General features: G+C 43.4%; 1 long non-coding RNA gene across 1 annotated transcript in view; it reads right to left on the minus strand.

The window, feature by feature from the left end:
- Positions 1–4,967: 4,967 nt before the first annotated feature.
- Positions 4,968–18,155, minus strand: part of LOC139029944 (uncharacterized) — a 45,493-nt gene continuing 32,305 nt past the window's right edge. The window contains exon 4 of the long non-coding RNA XR_011482275.1: positions 4,968–15,267. This is a non-coding gene — a long non-coding RNA (uncharacterized lncRNA). The remainder of the gene's footprint in view (positions 15,268–18,155) is intronic.

Raw genomic sequence — 18,155 nt, forward strand, 5'->3', positions numbered from 1 at the left:
GAAAATATGGATCTTAAAGCCTTAAATCTGCCTCAAATATTCATTCTCCTTCCTCTATGCTTACCTAAATTCTAGGGCTCCATGAAATTGCTAGATGTAGTAGTTAGGACCCAGTAAGTAAAGCAAAACCACACAGTAATTTGAACATGAACCATCTAATATAAAGAATTATTAACTGTAACAGAAGATTGTGCTAGTGAGAGATTGACTAGTAAAGAGTGAAGAGTGTACCAAAGATTAGAGAAATAACAAATACAGGAAGCAGTGACTCTGCCCAGGACTGAAACAGCATGGCTGAGGACAGGGTTCCCCAGAGCCAAGATATGGATCTCACTGGAGAGTCCAGGGCTTGTAGATGGGACAGAAGCTGCTATGGAGCCATAATAATGGAACCAGCTAGAGATCTGCCTTCTAGGTTCCAGGACAAGCTATTCCTGGGGAGATATTTCACTGGAGGCACTTTGCTATAAAACCACCCAAGGCCTGGAGTGCCGTGGGATGCCAACCATTAGGTGCAGCTGGCCTCTGTGCACCACTGAATCTATGCATATTGCAAAAGCTTTAGCATGATACTAAGGAAGCTACCAGAAGGAGTTCATTGCTGTGAAAGTTGAAAACGCACACAGGAGCCTGGTCACCTCCACTGTGAGAAATGGGTAAGCAAATGCATTGGAACCTGGAAGCAAAAACTTTCTTCCTGCAGTGTCTCTCCACTGTTCTCTAATGACAAAGCTGAACACCCATTTCCTTCCTTAGTTAGCAAATGGAAAATATTTAAACAGCTAAGCTTCATTTTCAAAGAACAGGCAAAAAGAGAGAATTTGGAACTAAGAAGCAATTTAATAACTGGCACAGTCCACCTCTTTGACCACTGAGCTTCCATATGCAATTCTTTGTTTCAAGCTGATGTCTGTTTGACTATATTTCCACCAATGTGGTCTAGGGTTTACCTCCTGGATTATTTAGAACACAGTCTATACAACATGTAAACCATGATATATGTTCTTCTTGAGGACCACAGGAGTGAGTAGGACTACCGACACTTTCCTTTGGTCCTGATATATGGTATCATGGCTTGGACTTTGGTTGCCAAGCCACATCGGTGGCTTTTATTAAACTTACTTCCAATTAAACTTTGAGTAATGCTGTTCTATAATCTATGCTGCAACCTTTTGCTTTTAAAGATTTGGAACATTTTTTAAAGTCTTTATTGAATTTGTTACAATGTTGATTCTATTTTATGTTTTGGTTTTCAGGCCATGAGGCCTATGGATCTTAGCTCCCTGACCAGGGATCCAACCTACACCCTCTGCTTGGAAAGTGAAGTCTTAACTGCAGGGCCACCAGGGAAGTGCCTATACTGTGCTCTTTTGTGTCATTTATTTAGTTTGCATGTTTATCTAGTCAATCAATTAATATATATTGAACATCTGTTCTATGATGGGTGAAAAGGGCCACTGCCTCTTACTCCACAGAGCGGCAGCATTGGCTGGGTCCTTGGGTCTCTGCCAACCACTCCTGAGCCTTTTCTGAGCCTTGCAAACATACCTCCTACCCTTCGTAAGAAATTACATCTTTATCACTATGGGAAATGAAAATTTTTCCTTTTCTACCACCTACTTAAGCCTTGAAACTCCTCTGAGTAATTATAAGATAGTGTTGTTTCCAATTTCAAATCCAATGAGATTTACCCTCACATGGGAAAAAGTGTAAGAGAGGTTGGCATAAATTATACATGTCTGTGCCAATGCATGCTTTTTCCATTACTACAAAGTAATGTAGAGATTTCTGGGTGTCCTCACCTGTTCTCTAGGTGAGCCAGAGATTTCTCGCCCCAAAGTCAACATTGACAAAAGGCCTCAAATTAGGATCTTTAGCGCTGGAGCAGATACATTTTCACTCCATTCTCTCACTGGAGTGGGATTTCAGGAGAGCCAGAACTGTCCGGAATTCAGGGAGGAGAAGAGATGTTTCCAGGTGACAGGGCAGAGTGGGAAAAGTCAGAGAGAAGACAGGTGATGGTTAAGGAATGGGAATGGGAAGACATGCAGACCACATTGGAGAAAAGGCTTTCATACCCAGTGGAAAGAAACAGAAAGTCTAGCATCCAGGGAATGTCTTCAGGGAACCTCAGCCCTGCAATTTCTCTAACACTGCCTATCCTGCGAACTGTGAATGTGTGTAGGTGTTTGCCTGAATAACAAAATTCCAACACTCTTTTATTTATTTATTTTTTGAAATTCACACTGTCTCTATGAGGGAGAGCGGTGTCTCTCTTTTTCTATGTAGTAGCAACAGCCTGAGTAGCAGGACGCATTTCTTGGTTTCACGTTGTTGATTCTCAAAGGGTCCACATTCACCCCCTAGACCTGGAGCTCACAGATGATGTCTCTGGGGCCCTGGCTGCACCAGCGTGAGTGTCATCCCAGGCTTGTCATTTCAGCCGTGTCTACAAATTTTCAGTTATTCCCAGTTTCCTGCCCAGCTCTCTAAGATAGGAGTGAACGTTTGTGGTAATTAAAACAGTGTGAAATTTGCACTGTCAGGAAACACAGCTATTTTTTTTTTCTTCTGCCAGCCATCATGCTATTTATAGCAATATGCTTCACCATTTATTTGCTGGGCAATGACATCAAGAAACAGATATTAAGCAAGGAAGCCAATTTATTCCACAAAAACATCCATTATCTTTATCACCAACAGAGACTGGAAAATAATCAATTAGAATGCTTCACTTGGGAGTGACTAATTGACTTGTTAAAAATATACAGTATTGGGAAAGTTATCCTGAGAGCCTAAATATTAATTCACATAAGAGGCAACACCTACTCTATAGAAAATTGGTACCACTTTGTACATCAGGATTGAATGCATCAATGGACTCAAGTTACAAATCAAAATCCTTCCTTGTGAATCTACTGGATCTGAATATCATTTTATTCCATAGAAGTGTCACACTTGCTAGTAACATAAACGTCTATTTTCTAAGCACCCTACCAGAAGACTATCTCCCGGAAGGTAATGCCCGTAATGAACCCAGACTAGGATATGCAGTTACATAGGCGCACGTGTGCACACGCTCATACACTATTCTCAGTATAGTAAATAGATACTTTGAATATCTATTTAAAAATGAGATGCCATGTTCTCGTAAGAGAACTTGAGACACATGTAGAATGGTTTAGCCAAAGATCCATCCCAGAGAACAAAAAAAATTATTTTCCATTGTTTATTTTATTCATTCTTTCCTTCATTTTATTAAATGTGTGTTAGATGCCTATGACCACTTAATGCTCTTAGGATACATAGATGTGGAATAGACAGTTCCTGGTTTCAAGGAGTTCATACTTTGGTGAGAAAGACAAGCTGAGAGATCAGTCATTACAATACATATTGACAAATACTATGGGGCTCTGTCTTGGTCACCTTGGGATCACAGAGGGCACTTCGCTGACATTTCAGATGAGTCTGACAGTGAACTTAAGTCAAATATGTGGAAGAAAGGCATTCTAGTTAGAAGCAGTACCTCTTTCAAAGAGGCACTGGTATATTTGGAGAATATGTTACGTGCAAAGTGTAGAATTTGAGGCGACATGTGGAGAAACTGAGAAACCAAAGAAGGGTTTTGCTTGCTGTACTAAGAGGCTTGATCTTTCTTTGGAAAACACTTGGAAGCCTCTGAACTGTATGAAGCAGGGTGTAATCTGATGACATTTTTTTTTTTTCCAGGAAATCCTCCTGGTGCTAATGTGAATGATGGGAGGAAGAGTGAGGGCAGGACAGAGAACGGGCAAGGGAAGTGGGGGAGAGACTGGACAAGGAGAAGCAACTAGGAAACATTTGCAAAAGTATAAATGAAGAGTCACGCAGACCAGAACTGGGTGACCGGAAGTTGGGGACAAGCAGAGATTGGGGAGGGAGATTTGACAAGTCACACGGGTGTAAGGAGGAGGCAGACACCCGGGTTTCTGGGTTGAGTAAAGAAGCACTTCATCAAGATGTCAACTGAGATTCATCACAAGAGAAGAAGCCATCCTCGAAGAGGTCAGCTTCGGACATGTTGAATTTGGGGTGTCTGTGGGGTGATGGATGAAAGATGGGGTGGATAAAGGTGTATCAGAATCAAACACTAGACAAGAAGGAGGCTCCTGCGTGGCTTTCCTGGAGACTTCGGAGAGCCTGAAAGGATCATCCCTGTGTCCAGACTCTCACTTCCCTTAAAATCCTCTGCTTGGTGGTGGGTAGAGGAAGCGGGGAGGGTGCTCTCCTCGTCTGCTCCCTCCTTAGTTAGACCAAAGATGCTCAGTCTGAGGGAGGTTACCATCTACCTCTTTCCTCCCGCGAATCCAGGGTGAAGTGCTAACTCTTCCCTTCAAAGAGCCCACTTTTAGAATAAAGAGACTCTCATGAAGAGGACTGTGTAGGCAAATTAAGATACACTGATATATCACCTCAAGACTCCACTTATGTGTGTGTGTGTTAGTTGCCTGGTTGTGTCTGACTCTTTGGGATCCCTTAGACTGTAGCCCACCAGGCCCCTCTCTCCTTGGGATTCTCCAGGCAAGAATACTGGAGTGGGTAGCCATTCCCTTCTCCAGGGGATCTTCCTGACCCAGGGACTGAATCCAGGTCTCCTGCATGGCAGGCAGATTCTTTACCATCTGAGCCACCAGGGAAGCCAGGGGTCCAGCTATTTTTCATTAAATTAAAAAATTTCGTTATGAGGTTCTTAATTTTATAATTCAGAGAATTTAGAGAACAACCTTCTCTCTTTCATTTTATTCCAACTCTTATCTTCCTCCTTCTTCCTCCCTCAGTAACCAGGGCCATGAACTGCTCTGGGGTGACGTGGAAGAACTCCCGAGCCACTCATATCGAAGGTCCTTGGTAGAGATGTACCAGTCCCTGTAGCCTCCTTGCCAAGCACCATTCTTTTTTTTCCCTTCCTAAGCGAAATGACCTTCAACAGAAATCACTATTTTATAATGCAAGGCAAGGACAGTCTGTCTGTATTTTGCATCTGTGCATAGCTAGCTCAGTTATAGAAAAATAAGATTCCTTTTTCTAGGAAACTGGACTATGTGGGATAGTTCTGGATTTTATTTTGTTAGGGGTTTCCATCCTCCCAAAGCACTGGAAAAACACAACCATTCAAAGATGACTCTGAGTCTGGGGTCCCACCATCTCCAATTTCATTGCTTGTTTTTCCAGAGAAAGATTTAAAGTTCTCACCCTCTCCCATCAAGAAAGCACACTTTATAAGTGAGAGGGAGAGCCTGGCTTTGAATCCAATTTCAGTGTTTTGTGTTTTTTCTTGAAATTGAGAAGAAGGCAAAGGCAAACATTACCATAGCCATGAAGTAAATTAGGCCGGGATGATGGAATTTGGAGACTCCCCCTCAGATTTCTGTTAAGCAGACACCTTTGCTTACAGCCTTCCCTTTAAATATACATTTAAAAGCCAAGCCGGGGTAGGAATTCACAATCATAAAATGCATATACACTTTTGCCCTACCAATTGCAATTCTGGAATTATATTTTTAGGAAATAACCACAAATGTAAGAAAGACTTTGTACACAAATACATTCATTACACTGTCGTTTGTTATTGCTCAGTTGCTCAATCATGTCTGACTCTGTGACCCCGTGGACTGCAGCATGCCAGGCTTCCCTGTCTTTCACTCCCAGAGTTTGCTTAAACTCATGCCCATTGAGTCAACGAAGCCATCCAACCATCTCATCCATCCTCTGTCATCCCTGTCTCCTCCTGCCTTTGATCATTCCCAGCATCAGATTCTTTTTCAACGAGTCAGCTCTTCGCATCAGGTAGCCCAAGTATTGGAGTTTCAGCCCTTCCAATGAATATTCAGGGTTGGTTTCCTTTAGGATTGACTGGTTTGATCTCTTTGTTGTCCAAGTGACTCTCAAGAGTCTTCTCTAGAACCACAATTCAAAAGCATCAATTCTTTAACACTCAGGCTTTCCTATGGTCCAACTTTCACATATGTACGTGACTACTGGAAAAAACCATAGTTTTGATTATGTGGTATGGTAGCAGAAAAGACAACTAGTAAAACATTCCTGGAAAATATTGCTCACAGGAAAAATATGGTACAATATCAAGTAAAGAAAGCAAGATAAAAAATGTTTATTTTCTATGCAATTTCTGAACTATAGATATTAGTTAATATTAAAAAAAAATTTAAGTACACAGATCAAAATATGAACAGCTGTTGTTTCAGGCTGATGGTTTTACAAGTTCCAAATCTATGAGGGGGGTAGAAAAAAGAAAAAAAATGAATTAAAATGCTATGAGAAATTTTTTATATGTTAAACATTGGGAAATTGGCATCAAGTTTGAGAAGAGATTTATTAAAAATAAGATGTGTGTATTGTGAAGACTGGCAGTTTCTTCTGCTTTCAAAGGGGTTGCCAAAGGGGTGGAACACACTGTAACAGTCTAGAACTATAGATGATGCTCAGTAAGCGTATACCTTTTACCCCAAGCTGAACCAGGTACTAGGATCTCCAGAGGGAGATAAGGGAATTCAGTGATGACTGATTCATAGTCTAAAATCTTGGTCTCTCAGTCAGGAATACAAAGGACCATCTTGCAGATGTTTATGAGAGAAATGCAACCTAAATACTTCAAGAAAACTCATAGTCCACACGTTTCAATGGATGGAAAAGTCTTGGTTTGAAATATAGATGATAAGAAGGAGAGTTGAAAAATTATACTCAGCAATTTCTACACCTTGGCCAATAATTGGTGCAGAGTGATCCATGTTTGCCAAACTGCTGACCAGTCCTTAGAGCTCTTTAGAGTTTGGCCCAACTGTGGACATCCAGGATGACAATTTGTATTCTGTTGGCCATGAGCACCCACGGAAAGTGTTTGAGCAGAGGGAATACAAGGTAAGAGCTTTGTTTTAAGAAAACTTAGCTGGTTGTAACAAGCAGATGGAATGGGAAGGAAAGAATGAAGGCAGATGTAGAGGGTGGTGGGGAAAAGACTGAGAGTAAGAGAGAGAGAGAGAGAGAAAGAGGTGCTAGGGCAGTAGCAGAATTAATTATTAAGCGGGTCGTGAGGCTATATAGGAGGCTTCCCAGGTGGGGGCAGTGGTAAAGAATCCATCTGCCAAGGTAGGAGACTCAGAAGATCTGGATTTGATGCCTGGGTTGGGAAGATTCCCTGGAGTAGGAAATGGCAACCTACTGAGTACTCTTGCCTGGAAAATTCCATGGATAGAGGAACTTGGTGGGCTATAGTCCATGGGGTCAGACACGACTCAGCACACACCAGACTATCTAGACAGAATGGCAGGACTAGCCGTGTGCCTGAGGCCAAGGCAAAGGAGAGTAAGGAGTCCAAAATGGTGATTTGGGTGCCAAAGAATACTTCATAACCTCTGTTGTTGAACTGGAGTCACCTACATAAGCCCCAGGTTTCACAACCATCACGCTTTCCTGTGAGTCTGGAGCTGATGAGGACATGTGCACGCAGGAGGAAAGCTCGCAGAGCCAAGTCATTGCCAAACAGGTGAGTCTCCTCAGGAAACCAGCAAGGGGTCTCTCTCTGTTTCCACTCACACCTACCCTTCACCTGGGTTCCTGTCACTCACTGCCAGAGCTTTGGCAGAGGGATCTCAGCGAGCTTTGATCCTTTTACGAGGCAGCGCGTCCAGACTTGCGTCTCCTGCCTTCTCCTCTTCTGGGCTCCCACGTTTCATTCTCAGTTACCCTGATGCTGCCTTCAGAATCCATCACAGACCACATATACATTATCTCTGGCCCAGGTGGTCTTTCAAGTCCCCACAAACCTGGCATCTCCCTGAGTAAAATCACTCTTCGACTCTGCAAATGTGTGGGGGACATTTTTAGTGGCCTATCCAGATTGCATTTCTCTCTTCATCTCTGACTTTTATTCAGACAGTCACACATTCTCCATCCACTTCTGGGCTATCAAGAAAGCTGACTGCACTCCCAATTCCAGGAATGGGTCTGATTTGTTAGAGTAATTCTACTGATTGGTTCAGGAGGTGTAAGGCTGCAACTTGGTCCAGTGAGACCTAAGAGATATCTTCTGCTGCTTCTGCAAAAGTAAAGAGTTGGGGGGCAAGAATGATGGTGTTCATCCTCTCCCTCTCTCTCTCACACGCACACATATACACTCATATCCCACACCATTCATTCTCTTTCTCTAGAACGCCACACAGTACGCCCTGCCCCCACGGCTTTCGTAGTTTAAAGACATAATCGTCAAAACCAGTCTTCCCTAAGCCCCCCCTTGTTCCAGTAAACTGAACAAGGTCATATGTGGCAGTCCCCCAAGGCTGGCTCAGAGGTGTTCCTGCCACCAGGTGAAGATGCGTCCTCCGGAGCAGAGCAGTCCTGAGAAGCTGAAATGAAGGCAGCCAACCACTTAGCATGTGATGCTTATGTTCCAGTGAAGGAGTGCTTTCTTGTAACAAAAGCAAATGGGATTAGTAATGAGCGTGTCACTTCGTCATTAAACTTAGACTCTTGAATAAACAACCCAATATGTATAAATGAAAGATTTAGAACGGAAATTAAAATAATAAGTATTTCTGTCAATTCATTTTGACCGTATGGTTTAATAGGTTTTTTTTTTTTGAGCCCAGGGAAGAAGTTGGAAATAAGACACAAAGAAATTCCAGCCTCCTGACTCCAGTTTACTTTCTGGTTAGGGACTTTACATGTGGGATGCTTTGCGGCCATGTCTTTATAAATGCACGGAGGAAGCAAAGTGAATAAACTTGAAATTCAAGGGGGAGTATGGCCCTATTGAAGGACTGACTCGCTTTCAATTTACTCAGAGAAAGAGCATGAGCTAACATTGTATTGCTGATTAGAGACACTGCAGTATATAGGAAGAAGCATCAGGGGGGGGTCCACAGGCAGATTTGGGACTTGACATAAGCCCTGTTCCATCTAGTAGTAGGAGAGTCTGGGCTTAATATGAGCTTCAATGTCTTCATCTGTAAAATATAGCTAACAACTTTTACCTTATGGACTTCCATGAGGATAAATAGAAAGCAATTCAAAACAAAGCACCTAGTGGAATATAATAGCTATATTACTATCACTATGATGATGATATTATTGTCTTCATCATTTTCATGTGGAGCTCTCCTGAGGTCTGGGTCCTGGCTTCACAGGTGAGATCCTCTGGCAGCTCCCTGCTCTAACACTTTGGATTTCCCCAGCATCTACAGGCTGGACTTCCCCCATGGCGCTAGTGGTAAGGAATCTACTGCTGAGGCAGGAGATGTAAGAGACAGGGGTTCAATCCCTGGGTTGGGAAGATCCCCCGGAGGAGGAAAGGGCAACCTACTCCAGGATTCTTGCCTGAAAAAATTCCCATGGACAGAGGAGTCCTGGCAGACTCCTCTGGAGTCAGAAAGAGTCTGACACGACTGAGCATCTCAGCACATGCACATAGGCAGAGCACACTCAAGTCACCTTGCAAGCTTTATATCATTTGGTGTTAGGGCCAGCTGCTTTATTACACTGTATCCTACTTAAGGAAAGGGACACTTCATCTTCTGTTTCTCTTGGAATACCTGGGAGTGTCAGTGCATGTACCTAGTCAAGATTTCAAGGACTGTGCTGTGGGTAGAACTTTGGACTTGAAGCCAGAAACCTGAGCTTGTTGGCCGATGCTCTTTCTTCCACATCACACTACATCTCTGGAAGAACATCACCAATAGGGATGTTTAGAAACGTCCTCCGGGCCTTAGGGGTGTTCAGCATAGACCTCACAGGGCCAAGGATAAGAGAGCCTTTGGAAATGAGCCTTAGCTACAGGTGACTTTCCCCGACCTGCACTCAACCTGCATCCCTCAGGTATGTGATGTCCTGACTCCAAGCCCTTGAACAAGAAGACAGTCAGATGTGTTATAGTAAGAAAATCTAGATTAGACTGAAGGTTCTAGTGAGCAGAGGAGTATGGCATGGGAAGGGAAGGTTCAGGAGAAGTAAGGAAGTAAAGGAAGGGGCCAAGAGGAGATGAATTCTCTGGTGGCCCAGTGGTAAGACTTTGACTTCCAGTGCGGGGGGTGGGGGTTCAATCCCTGGTTGGGGAACTAAGATTCCTACCTGCCTCACAGCCAGAAAACATAAATCAGAAGTAATATCATAACAAATTCAATATAGACTTTAAAAATGGTCCACATAAAAAAAAATCTTAAAAAAAAAATGGAGCTGAGGGAAGAAGATGGTGGACGGCTTCATCTTAAGAAGCCCTTTGAATGGCCCTAAGCCACCAAACAGCCCATTACAGGGCACCAGGAAGAGCTCAGTCATGCTGCAGTGCACCCTGTCTTTGACAGTCACCCAGAGAGCCTCCTCCATGGGTTCCCTCCTACTGTGACTTTTGCTCATTTTCACCGTCTCTCCCACACTGACTCTGTTATCTGATTCCTCCCATAAGCCTCAGGCCCTCCTTGTTTTGTCAGCCCACTTGGACCTTTCCTCCAGTTTAATTATGCACAGATCTCAACTTGCAAACCCAAACACCTCCCTTCTGCAACCGTGGTAAGAATGCTCCCCCTACTTGCCTCACCCCCTAGGACCATGATGTTTGCTCAGCCCTCTTGACAATGTTGGGGAGTTGTCAGGGGAAATGTGGAGGGATAGAGATGGGAGGAGGGGATAGCTGACTTAATTCAGGTGTCACCTGCCATCAGAAGTTCTCATAGTGTCTTGCCAATTTAAAGATTAGAGCTGATACTGGTTAGTAACTGTATGTCAAGATGTTCAAGCTCCTGACTCTTTTTGGAATCCTTGAGATTTTGTTTAGTCCTCTTAAGCAAGAGAACATGATGAAAATTATTTCTTAACACTCTTGTTCTTTGCCCAGGTTTAATGGCCTGACCTATGAAACATCACAGAGAAAATACCCCATTTTAGGGGCAGATAGCCTGAAAACCACCACAAAGCAAATTTGTAAATTCCACAATAATTTGTGAAAAGGCCAGGTGGTTGCCAATGTATTTTTGCCAAGACATACAAAAATGTTTAAAGAGAGGCTAAACGTGCAATTGGAGTTAGTGATAGTAGGTTCAAACCATGTACAATGAGGTAGAGTCTGGCAGTCACAAAACTGAAAATCCATTACAGCAGATCACGAAGCTGCATCAGCTCTTCCTGAGAAACAAAGGAGGACTGCCTTGGAGGTTACATTTTTAGCTTGAACAGAACTCGTCTGGTTTGAAAGTGGAGATTTTTTTCTTTTCCTAAAAGTTTTATTGACTGTGTTGACATCTACTTTTAGCAGTATTTCAACTATTTTCCCCCCACACTTTATTTTCAGCAAGACCTTTGTTCTTCTTGCCAGCTAAGGAGTTTCAGCCTCAGTGTTTTTTTCAGACAGCACTTCCCATTGTTGGCGAGAGATGAGGGATTTTTGTATCTGTTTCCTCCTTAGCATCAGACTTGTGTTTTAGTTGAGATCCAATTAGGCCAGACGAGCCAACCAATTAGGTTTCCTACCTGAGCCATAGAGTAGATACTGCATAAACAAGTAAGATTAAAAAAAAAAAAAAAGGTATAGTTGTTTTACAATATTGTGCTAGTTTCTGCTGTACAAAGAAGTGAATGAGCTTTATATATATACATATATCCCCTTCTTCTTGGACCTCCCTCCCACCCCCACCTATCTTATCCATCTAGGTCATCACAGAGCCCTAAGCTGAGCTCCCTGTGCTATACGGCAGGTTCCTGCTAACTGTTTTATATATGGTAGCATATATATGTCATCCCAAACTCTGAACTCATCACACTCTGCTCCATTAAAAGGAACAAAATTGGGTCATTTGTAGACACGTGGATGGATCCAGAGACTGTCATACAGAGTGAAGTAAGTCAGAAAGAGAAAAGCAAGTATTATATATTAACACAGGGGCTTCTCCCCCGGCTCAGCAGTAAAGAATCTGTCTTCAATGCCGGAGACACAAGTTTGATCCATGGGCCAGGGAGATCTCCTGGAGGAGGGCATAGCAACCCACTTCAGTATTCTTGCCTGGAGAATCCATTGGAAAGAGGAGCCTGGTGGGCTACAGTCCATAGGGTGGCAAGAAGTTGGACAGTGTCTGAAGTGATTGAGCATGCATGTGGAAGCAAGTTAGATTTTTTAACACATTAATATAAAGCACAACTTTTAATGCAGATATGCTAATATTTCTTTTATTTTTCCCATCTAATTCTACAAAATAATTTGTGATGATGATTGTTGTTTTTATATGTATCATTAAGAGATGCTATAAATTAGAGCATAATGTCAGATTTCCATGTGGTGACAAAAATTTATTCATTCATTTGGTCAACAAATTATTATTAAATGTATTTTTTCAAGCATTGGAGATACTCTGGTGATCTTTGATACAGTTTCTCAAAGAGCTCAAAGAATATGAAAACTAAAGATGAAGAATTTCAAGGCTGGCAGTAGTATAAGTACAATAGCCTAGTCATTCTCCTGTTTATCTTGACAGATTTCCACAGCCATTACCCTGAACAGTGACTTGGCCAGATAAAAGGTAGGAAGTCATATAAGGATTAGTGTTGTGGTGACTTAGAGCATCAGAGACCCTTGGAAATCATCTCTTTCCAATAGTCACTCCTGAGGCAGAGAGATGGAGACTGACTTGTCTAAGGTCATAGATCAAGAAATGGAGATTGCTTGGCATCTGATCTCTTTGATTGTTGGGGAGGAATGAATAAGATTCTCCTTCCCCTGGTTTCTAAGCAAGTGCAAATCTAGGTAAAACCATGTGGTGACGTGGTCATCACCAATTGGTGTGATCCCAGCTGGCTTCCCTCAAGCTTCTTCTGAACAACATGCTTTCTCTTCCAAGAATGATCTCCCATTGTTGACTTCAAAACAGGACAGACCTGTTTTTGTGCTGCCTTTGAGTTTTATTTTCTGGTTTTTGTTCACAATTTTATTTATGTATTGACTTATTGGCTGTGGTGGGTCTTCACCGCTGCATGCGGGCTTTCCCCAGGTGCAGCCAGTGGGAGCTACTCTCTAGTTGCGATTCCTGGGCTCTCATTGCGGTGGCCCCACTTGTTGCCCACTGGGCTCTAGGGCACTCAGGCTTCAGGAGTTGCAGTTTCTGGGCTCTAGAGCCCAGGCTCAGTAGTTGTGGACATCGGCTTAGCTGCTCTGAGTCATGTGGGATCTTCCTGGACTGGGAATCGAACCAGTGTCTCATCTCCCACGTTGGTAGGAGGATTACTGCTGAGCCACCAGGGAAGCCTTGTTTTCTGGTTTTTTGGTGATTCTTTTCTTATTATTGTTGCTGATTTCTTTATTCAATATCAATATGTTATTAAAGAATTAAAATTCCAAACTCTAAAAATAAGAAAAGGTCTATAGAGAACTTTTCTGAATTCCCACCTAGGCTCTATGACCTGACCAATGAAACATGGCAGAGAGAGAACATCCCAGTGAAGGGTAGGTAGCCCAGTGACCACAATAAAGCGGGTCTCCAAGTTCCAGAAGTATCTGTGAAAAGGCCAGGTGATGACAGATGCATTTCGGTAAAACTTGCAAAAATAAAGGGAGACTGTATGGTTTCTTGTATCCCCTTCTAACTGGCCCCCAATTCTGTCAGTAAACCAAGATGCCAAAGTTATTTCTCAAACCAGGTCAGTTTGCCTGGCCACCTGTCACTCCAGACAGAATTTTCAAGTCAAATATGTCTTTTGCAGAAAGGCAGAATCTCTTTATCAGAGGAGAAACATAAAACAAGTAGGACAACCATACCCCTGTTTAAACCAGGACACACTTCTGCAGGTGAAAGAGGCACTACTACTAATTACTCCTAGACAAAGGTATTAATTAGAACTTTCCAGGGAAACTGGGATATGTCATCACCCTAGGCATAGGGAAAGAGCTTTAGATTTGAGGTCAGATCTACTGAAATGGAGTCTGCACCCTTCCCCTCACAAGGGGAAGGTATTCCCCTGAGTTGGTATTCCCCTATGTAAGGCAGGCATTGTAATATAGCATGCTCTGCAATGTGTGACTTGGGATTAGCTGGGTGTAGATGTAAAAGCTCTGGTACTTGGTGGGCTTTCAAGGTAGCTGTAGCTAATATGGCTTCTTAAGTGGCTCAGTGATAAAGAATCCGCCCGCCAATGCAGGATGTGGTGATTTGATCTTTGGGTCAGGAAGATGCCCTGGAGGAGGGCATGGCAACCCACTCCAGTATTCTTGCCTGGAGAAACCCCCTGGTCAGAGGAACCTGGAGGGCTACAGTCCATGGAGTCACAAAGAGTTGGACATGACTGGGTGACTAAGCACACACGCATGCATAGCTAACACAGCATCTCTGTGAGATGGGTATTATTATTGCCCAATAAAAACATTAAGGAAATCAAGGAAGTAGCTAGGTGAGTCATCCAAGACCCCAAAGCTGGTAAGTGGTGGTGTTGAGAAGCTGCCCCCACCACGGGCAGTCTGGCTTCATCACCTGCACTCCCAGTTTCTCCTCCACCTCACCTCAGTGTGTGCCCTGTATAATCAAACCTATCTATATGCAAGGTAGATGCTCAGTCAACAGGTAATGTGATGGGCGGTAGTTTGGGGAGGTGAGGAGGTGGAATGAGGGAGGAGAGGCCCAGGAGCACGTGACCACATGATGATGCGAACTTCCCAGGATCAGGCTGGTGACCTTGGTACATGGCCTCCTTTCTCTTTGCAGTGCAAAGTTAAATGCCCAGAACTAACTTGCTGAGTCATCGTAAAAGGTCTGGGATCAGTTTTCTTACCTATAAAGTGAGAGTGTTGGAAGGAAAGATGCCTCTAGCTTGCCTGTCTGCTCTCTGAGACAAAGATTTTTCCATTTGCTTTTGGTTCTCAAGTCAACTTCCGGCTATGACTCTGAGGTCCTGGAAAACCTAGAAAGGCCCTGAACAGCCCAATCTCTCAGGAGGGGGTGAGTTCACCTTCTTCTTAGACTGCCTGCAGGCGAGACCGGGCATCCTGGGCTGTGTGGGCAAGGAGTGGGTTCCCACACACCCACACCTCGGCCAACCAGAGAGACTGACCACCCATGCTCGCACCGGTCCTGGCCACATCAGACGGCAGCCTGGGTGGCCTCGTTGTCACTGCAGGCAGAGCTGTCCACCAGGATTAGCTGGACTAGCCGCAATGGCTCTTGCTTAGCTCCTTACTTCTGTGGCTCCAGTGCAAGGCATACAGCTCCCTGTCCTTCCAGCAGCTCCTCAGAATGGAGTTCACTGTGAAAAGCAATAAAATCTCCATAAGGGGGAAGAAAATCTGTTCTGGCAACATGTTCTGAGCATGCATGTGAATCAGACATCTGAAATATCACAAGTAGAAAGTCCCAGAGAGATACCTGAATTCAGTTTCATCCATCCTTTCATTCATTCATTCAGGTATTTAACACAGTAAACCCTTCTGTGACATCTATGTGCTGGACACAATGCTAGATGTTAGGGATTAAAAGATGACTCAGACACAATCTTAATCTTAAAAATAAAATAAAACCTCATAGTAAATGGAAGAGCAACCAAGAAAACAAGTTATTTCTTTATGAGTCAAGATGTAGCCGTGATATTCACAGATTACAGGACCCCAGAGGCGAAAAAATGATCAAAACCACTTAGAAAGGATGGGGATGAGGGAGTCATAGGTGGTTTCTTAGGGAAAGAAGTTTACAATGTACATCTTAGACTAGGAGTCGGCAACATGAAAAGGGGCTGAGAAGAGGTAGTACAGGCAGAAAAAGCATCTGTGCACCCTCCCTGTTGACAGGTCTGTGGCATAGATCATGGAAGAAGGAGAAACAAGAAATGAAGCTGGAGAAACAGGCAAGGGCTAGTCACAGAAGACCTTATAAACCAGATTAATAAGCATGGTTTTCATCCTTACTGAGGGTCGGAAATTCACTGAAGTGGGTCAGGTGAGCAGGTGCAGTGATGTGAGTTACAGAAAGGCCATTCTGGCAGTGTCCACACAGTGGCTCTGGAGGAGGCTTGAAAGCAGAAACCCTAGTGAGGAACCCACATTGTAACCCACAGAGAGGCAGTGAACCTATCCCTGAGTGCAGGGACTGCCTGAAAGGCACGTCTTCCCTGAGGTCACACTGTGGGTTTGCAACCTTGGACGGCAAGGAGATCAAACCAGTCAATCCTAAAAGAAATCAGTCCTGAATGTTCATTGAAAGGACTGATGCTGAAGTTGAAACCCCAATACTTTGGCCTCCTGATGCAAAGTGTTGAACCATTGGAAAAGGCCCTGATGCTGGGAAACCTTGAGGGCAGGAGGAGAAGGGGGTGACAGAGATGGTTGAATGACATCACCGACTCGACGGACATGAATTTGAGCAAACTCTGGGAGATAGTGAAAGACAGAGAAGCCTGGTGTGCTGCAGTCCATGGGATCGCAAAGAGGCAAACACAACTTGGTGATTGAACAACACGAGAGGCCAAGTCGATAATCAGCCATGATGACACGGGTCTCAGAGGGAAAGGAGAGAGCTAAGGGGCAGAGCACAAGACCAGCTCAAGGTGGGCTCTGCTGGTTGTGTAACGCTTCCCCATCAGCTTAGTATCTGGAGGCTCAGCTTCCTCACCTGAAAAGTGGGGACATTCCCTTCACTTGATTTTGTCCCAGATCTGGAATGTCAGGGGAAGAAAGCAGAAAAGGTTTTATAATGTGCGAGGCCGAGTTCGGTTTCTTATTTTATTCACAAAAAATCCGTGTGACAGATGATTGGAAAAAAATACCTTGAATGCATTTGTTTTAGACAAATCTCTTCAGGGATTTGATCACCTAGATTTGGATATCCCCTTTCTAATCAATTTCTTTTTCTTTTCTAGGTTTTCCTTTATATATATATATGTATAGGAGAAGGGAATGGCAATACACTCCAGTATTCTTGCCTGGAGAATTCCATGAACAGAGAAGCCTGGCTCCAGTATTCTTGCCTGGAGGATTCCATGGACTGAGACGTCTGGTGGGCTACAGTTCATGGAGTCGCAAAGAGTTGGACACAACTAAGTGACTCACACACACACACACACACACACACATATACAATTTTTTTTGGCTCTACTTGGTCGTCATTGCTTAGTGCAGTCTTTCTCCAATGAGTGAGGCTACTCTTCATTTCTGTGCATGGGCTTCTCCTTATGGAGGCTTCTCTTGGGAAACATGAGTTCTAAGTGCACAGAATTCAGTATTTGTGGCACATGGGCTTAGTTGCTCTGAGGCATTTGGGATCTTCTTGGACCAGGGATCAAATCCACGTCCCCTGTATTGGCAGGCTGGTTCTTAATCACTGACCCACCAAGGAAGTCCTCCCCTCACTTTCTTAATTCTTTGCTTCACATTGGTTGGCCTTGACAGCCTGACTACAGTGTAAGCTGGTTCAGTTTTCTAGCATCAGAAAAAAGAGAAGACATTATACTCAGTACTATCAAAGACAGACTTCCCTGAAATATATAATACTATACATATGTGTACATACATTATATGCATATTACATTATATCACATATATAACATATATTGTATATATACACCTATTATATATTAATATACATCTTTATTAACTTCATTTACATTATAGAATTGAAAGCTGTACATACATACTTAATATGTTGAAAACATGGTTCCATTTATTTAGAAGTACAACTGATATTTGTATTCAGCAACAGATCTGCAAAATTAATACATTCTGCACTTTCCCCTCAATTTTCAAATGCAGGTTTGGCACCTAACAAGACCAGTAGGAAGCTGCCACCATACTTTCTTCCTTACCTCTCAGCCTGACTTCACCTTTTAGAGAAAACAGTTGACCCAAGCCCCAGAGAGCCCTTGACACTGAGCTAAAGTGTCCCTCCATTTGCTCTCCCATCCCTGGCTCCCTCTGTCTTTTATGACCTGGTTGATGGTCTCCGTCACTTGTTCCTTTGAGTTGGGTGGCACTTGGGGCTCTCTAGAGTCATGGACATGCATTTATTTACCTGGAGGTTTGTTTACACACTTGGTTTCAGATTAACCTTCTCCTTTTAAAGTGAGAGATAGACTGTTTATTTCTTTTGATATACTGAAGGAGAAGATTGTGACCCCTGTGGGTGTAGTAGGTGTTCTGCTCCATG

Source organism: Odocoileus virginianus, chromosome 2, assembly GCF_023699985.2.
Source record: "Odocoileus virginianus isolate 20LAN1187 ecotype Illinois chromosome 2, Ovbor_1.2, whole genome shotgun sequence".
Taxonomy (NCBI): Eukaryota; Metazoa; Chordata; class Mammalia; order Artiodactyla; family Cervidae; genus Odocoileus; species Odocoileus virginianus.